We start from the raw sequence: 5,676 nt of genomic DNA, 5'->3' as shown, positions 1-5,676 counted from the left end.
GAATATTAAAGGTTCATCGACGATGGGAATTCATAAATAACGAGAAAATATTTCAATTTTTCAGTTTGGATGAAATTTGGAGGCGGGAGAATGCTCACCAATTTATTGGGTCGTCCGGAAAGTTCGTGCCGATTTTTAATAGATAGCGTTGGAACATATCTGAATATATCAATGTTATTGAAAACATACGATTTATATACATATGCTTAAAGGTGACATTTCAACGCATCTTTAGGAAAAAAGTTGTTTCAGATAAATTGATTCGTGTCAGTTTTGTACTCTTTTGAAGATGGGAGAAAACAAAGAACATTTTAGACACTTGATGCTTTTCTATTACCGGAAAGGCAAAAATGCCTCACAAGCAACAAATTCGATATGTTCTGTTTACGGAGAAGGCGCTTTAGCTGAAGGAACCGTACGTAAGTGGTTCGCTAAGTTTAGAGCTGGTGATTTTAACCTTAAAGACCAAGAACGCTCGGGCAGACCCTCTACTACTGATGATGACCAAATCAAGACACTGATCGAGAATAACCCGCGCTACACGACACGTGAATTAGCAGAGATACTGAAAATATCGAAAACCACTGTCCACGATCATGTAGTGAAGCTTGGTTACGTAAGTCGCTATGATGTATGGGTTCCGCATAATTTGGCCGAAAAAATTTAATGGATCGCATTTCCATCTGCGACTCGCTGTACAAGCGCAACGAAAACGTACCATTTTTGAAGCAATTAGTGACGGGTGACGAAAAATGGATCATTTACAACAATGTAGAACGAAAAAGATCCTGGGGTAAGCGAAATGAACCAGCATTAACCACTCCGAAAGCCGGCCTTCGTCCAAAAAAAGTCATGCTCTGTGTCTGGTGGGATTGGAAAGGAATCCTATATTATGAGCTCCTACCACACAACCAAACGATAAATGCAGATAAGTACTGCTCGCAACTGGACGAATTAAAGACAGCGATTCAGGAAAAACGTCCAGAATTAGCTAATAGGAAGGGCGTCGTGTTCCATCAGGACAATGCCAGACCTCATGTTTCTTTGACTACCCGACAAAAATTGTTGGAGTTTGGCTGGGATGTGCTACCTCACCCACCGTATTCACCAGACATTGCACCTTCAGACTTTCACTTATTTAGGTCTTCGCAAAATTCTCTTAGTGGCAAGAACTTCAACTCTTTGATCGACATAAAAAACCACCTGGAGGAGTTTTTCGTCGAGAAACCTAAGAAGTTCTGGGAGAATGGAATCTTCGAGTTGCGTGAAAGATGGACAAAGGTTGTGAAACAAAACGGTGCATACATAAGTCAATAAATATTTATCGACATAAAAAAATGTTGCCTTTGAATTTCCCTTCAAAATCGGCACGAACTTTCCGGACGACCCAATACAATGCCGGCTGCACTAAGATGCCTCCAGGACGACCTCTACAGACGATATATTCAAATAAAAAAATAATTTTTTTTATCTTTAAACATGTACTAATAAATGCATCAAAGTTTTATAATGATCCGCTGTATAGTTTCTCCAAAAAAATTCGTAAAATTATACCTTATTTTCAACGTTCTAAAGCAGGCTCCCCCCTTAAATGGCAGGATAAATAGATAAAAAGATCAGAGAAGCAAAAGGAAAATCTGGAAGAGATCTCGAGCCTCTCGAAGCTCACGCTTTCGCACTGTGAGTTCCTGACTACCGAGTGCGGCGTTTTCGTCAGCGCGACACGCAAGGCGGCACGTAGCTCTTGCAGATTATTATGCTTTATTCACGCCGGTGATACCTCATGATAAAACGGCTGAAATATTTCCATTATGCGACATCGATGACTGTCGGTACGTTGCGTAAAGTCGTAACGGCGGAGGACATCTTAATTGACAGGCCACGAGGGATGCAGCCGTCATAATTCGACCGTCATGGTCCCCAGGGAATCTTATCGGGTACAAAGAGGCGGCGACGTGACCGAGGGGAATATATGGCTTGACCTGCTGGTTTTCTGGTACGGAAACCTTGTAACGAAATGGACCGCCGATACCGGCGCGCCTTTCACGGACGTCGCGTATCCGTACCTGAGAGAGCCGAGTGCCCACCGCGCGAGATAAAGCCACATAAAATCGCACGCACGCACGCACTTTACGCTCGACGTGCGATCCGAGCGAGACTCCAACGCCCCGCCCCATTTTCGAGTAACCGTTCACGTGTCCCACGCGAAGCTCGCGCGATGTTTGCGCGCCTCTTCGTGACCCGGAATCGTTTCGCTTCGCAAGAACGTAAGAAACATCGGTTAACGATTGTCATATGTTTCCCCTGATTCCTGCAACACGGGATAATCAGGGGCACGCGGTAATTTTTCTCAAGCGTATTCACGATAGCCGGCGGTTATTAAATACCGCGGCCATTAAACGCTGAAAACGATTCGTATTTATCAGCCTGCGCCTCGCACTTCCGCAAAATCGAGCAGCGAGAGAAACGGGCGTGCATGCACTTTGCATATTCCAGTTCTCGGACGAAACGCGTTCCCGAGATATCCTTAACGGGGCACGTGGCGTGCCCCGTACGGACGCGCACGCAAAGCATACGCGCCGTTTCGCGGTTCGGGCGCACGTAATGAAAGAAAATAAGAAAAAAAAAGAAAGGAGAGACGTTAAACACGATAATCGGCAATTTATCGCTGTTTTCGCCTGCCTCGGAATTCGCCTCTCGGCCGGTGGCGCGGCGCGTTTAAAAACGCGTTTGCATTCGCGCGGCCAGTGTCCGCCGTCGTGAATTAAATCGCACGGAATCCCGGCGGAAAAGGAACGCACGGCTCTCGGGGGCCACCAATAAAACCCGGAATGACCGAAAGGCAAGAGGAGCCAGGGACGACTTCGCAATCGGCCGTTCCCGCCGTTTCCTTCATTGTGCCGCGATAATAATACGCAGCCGCACCAAGGCGGCGTTTTTAATCCGACTTTGGTACCTTAGCACCGACGCGGCTTTCAGGAAAGCCGCGCGGCGACTTCAGAGGCGTGGCGCCTGCTCGCTTCGGGCGGCCGTATATTTCACTTATGCACTCGTGCCCCAAACTCGCGCCTTTTCGCATGGGATCGCGATTACGCAAAGTCATTCTGTGCACGGTAACGCGCAATGTTGCGTGAAATCGCGATTAAGTTCCTTTCAGTGTAAACATTCGCCGCTTTGTAGAAGCTCAAGCGCAACGATTCGCGATCGAGAGGCAACGCAAAGGAGAGAAGAACGCTCTTATTTGGTCGACGCCTCGTCCTTGTCCCTCCTCCGAGCGAGTTGTAATATTTCTTTTCGTCCAAAGTGGAAAGAGGAAACTGCAATCTCAGGGGTCGCGACAGGGTGCCGAGATAGAGGCAATCTGCAAACACGAATTGGCCATTTGGCGGGCGTGGTGACGCATATGCGCGCGCGGCATAATTTGCTTTGGTACCATAGGTCCCACTTTTTCTCTCGGAGGCCTGCCTGATTCATTTCTGCTGTAAAGCGCGACATTGCTATTCTGCTCGTAACTCCGTGAATTCGTTAACGCGAGCGTCGATAATACTACGTAATTTACGTCTTCTCACGATAATCATATATCTTGAAAAAAAGAAGACTATTTTAGTCAATAAAGTTGCATTATGTGCTTTCAAATTTTTGTGTTACTCTGCGATCTACTCCGGTGTGCGAGAGAGCCCATAGGCGCGGGTCCTAAACAACACGAGAAAGAGAGAAGAGAGGAAAGGGAAGTGAGAGAGAGAAAGAGAAGTTGCTCGTGAAAGGGCCCTAACTTTTGAGGCTGGCAATTATGCCGGTATTTACTGCCGCGACCTCTCCCGAGAAGCCATTGTGCTCCGCGCCGGCATTTGCATCCCCCGCAAGCAAACGCGACTGTCGATTGTTTTAATGGCCGCTCCCGCAGGCCTCGGCCCATAAACTTCATTGTTTAGGCACGCCTTTTTGGGCAGTCGGCCACGACGTGGAAACTGCAACAAGGTAGAATGTATAGAGCCCGCCAAAACTGCACAGCACGCGACGCCGCACAGTGGGCTAGAATCGAAAAAAGCTGGCTAAAAGTCGAATTTTTTCAACTCTTGCAAATCTGTGCATTTCGACCTTTTTTGATTCATGGATATCAGTATTTTCAAAAATGTGAATGGAGTTTCGTAGGAAAAATTTCCTTCCCATTAATCAACAATTAATAGGAGGCAACGCGTTAATGTTCCGAAAAACGAATTATGAATGAGTATAGGCTATAGCTTCCATTCTTGTATGCGGATGCAAGTAATTTTGCTTTTTACTCTATAAATAAAATTGAAACTCTTTTCCCAAACAGTTGTAACCATTAAAAATGTTTGTTCATCAATTTGTGTTAATCTAAGTTTTTGGTTTCTTAAAATATAAGAAAGAAGTAAAGTTCAATATCATTTTTTTTTAAATAGCTGTAAAAGGCTGTTTGGGATTCTTGTTTTATCATCTTGTGTAGGATTCAAACTAAGTATTTCCGTTTGAATTGTGCACACCAACGCACACCTTTGCGTTATATACAGAATGTTTCATTTTAATTTTCATATCGTAATAACTCGAAAATTTGGCGTTTTGGTAAAAAATGTTTGAAATGAAAGTTGTAGGTTTTTAAGTGAAGCATTACATAGCAATATCAGTATGACCTTGATAGTGTTGGCAAGATCATGTACAGATCACCGTGAAATTTTTAAATGTCGCGAAACGTACGACGCGGCGCGGTAGCGACTGTAACTTTCAAGCTTCATAACTTCGAAGTATTTAACGGATAAATACTTTGTTATAGTGTTCTGAAGAGCTCTTGAGGTAAGCTACAAAAATATCTAATGAAAACTGGAGGTTCCCATTAAAAAAATTCAAGGTGACCTTTGCGCGACCGTGGCAACGCTATTCAAGGTCATACTAGTATTATTATCTAATACCTATAACTTTTATTTAAAACATTTTTTTCTAAAACGTCATGTTTTCGAGTTATTACTTTTGGCCAGCTTTTTTCGAGTTTAGCCCACTGTGCGCCATAACGAAACGCACGTTTCCAGAGACACGACAGTCTCTCCCAGCATTCCCCCGTTGCAAACGAGTGTCTCGCACATTGCAGTTCGCACTCGCAGCATACGTCGAATATTTGAACTTTGACCCTGAGGAAGGAAAGGCCGCGACGTTCTCGTAAAAATTCTCTTCTTGATATTTCGACCTGGACAACCGGGAGGAACGATCCTTTACGAAGAGGGTTAAAACGAAATAAATTTCCATCCTGTCCAGATGAGAGCCCGTGGGAGGATCCCGACGGAGAGTCCTCAGTCTGAAATAAATCCGAAAGTGCCTACGATTTGTGTGATTCGTGTGAGGCTCCTCGGCCACCCCGCTTCTTCAAGATGATCCCGTGCGTACATGATGCCGTACGAGGCATGATCCTTTTACCGCCTCGTTTACCATTGTGGCGTGCGATGCGGTCGTTTCGTTAGTCGTGCCGAAGTGCGCACGGAGAATCATTGAAATTCACCCTTTATGATGCAAGCATTTGCAAGCGAAGGTTTTCGAATCGAAGAAACGCGCGGCTCGCGTGCAGCGCGGTCTATTAAGAAATCAACAATGCGCTCGCCCGCAATCGACAAATTAAACCGGTAACGCGCCAGCGGCAGCCAGCTCCGAGAGGCAGCCGGGAGGGAG

General features: G+C 45.4%; 1 pseudogene; it reads left to right on the top strand.

Moving 5' to 3' along the window:
* Positions 1–502: 502 nt before the first annotated feature.
* Positions 503–798, top strand: LOC113563179 (annotated as a pseudogene).
* Positions 799–5,676: the final 4,878 nt, after the last annotated feature.

The sequence above is a fragment of the Ooceraea biroi genome, chromosome 13 (genome assembly GCF_003672135.1).
Source record: "Ooceraea biroi isolate clonal line C1 chromosome 13, Obir_v5.4, whole genome shotgun sequence".
Taxonomy (NCBI): domain Eukaryota; kingdom Metazoa; phylum Arthropoda; class Insecta; order Hymenoptera; family Formicidae; genus Ooceraea; species Ooceraea biroi.
Note: the sequence above shows the minus strand (reverse complement) of the source record. Positions and strands in the feature narration are given on the sequence as shown.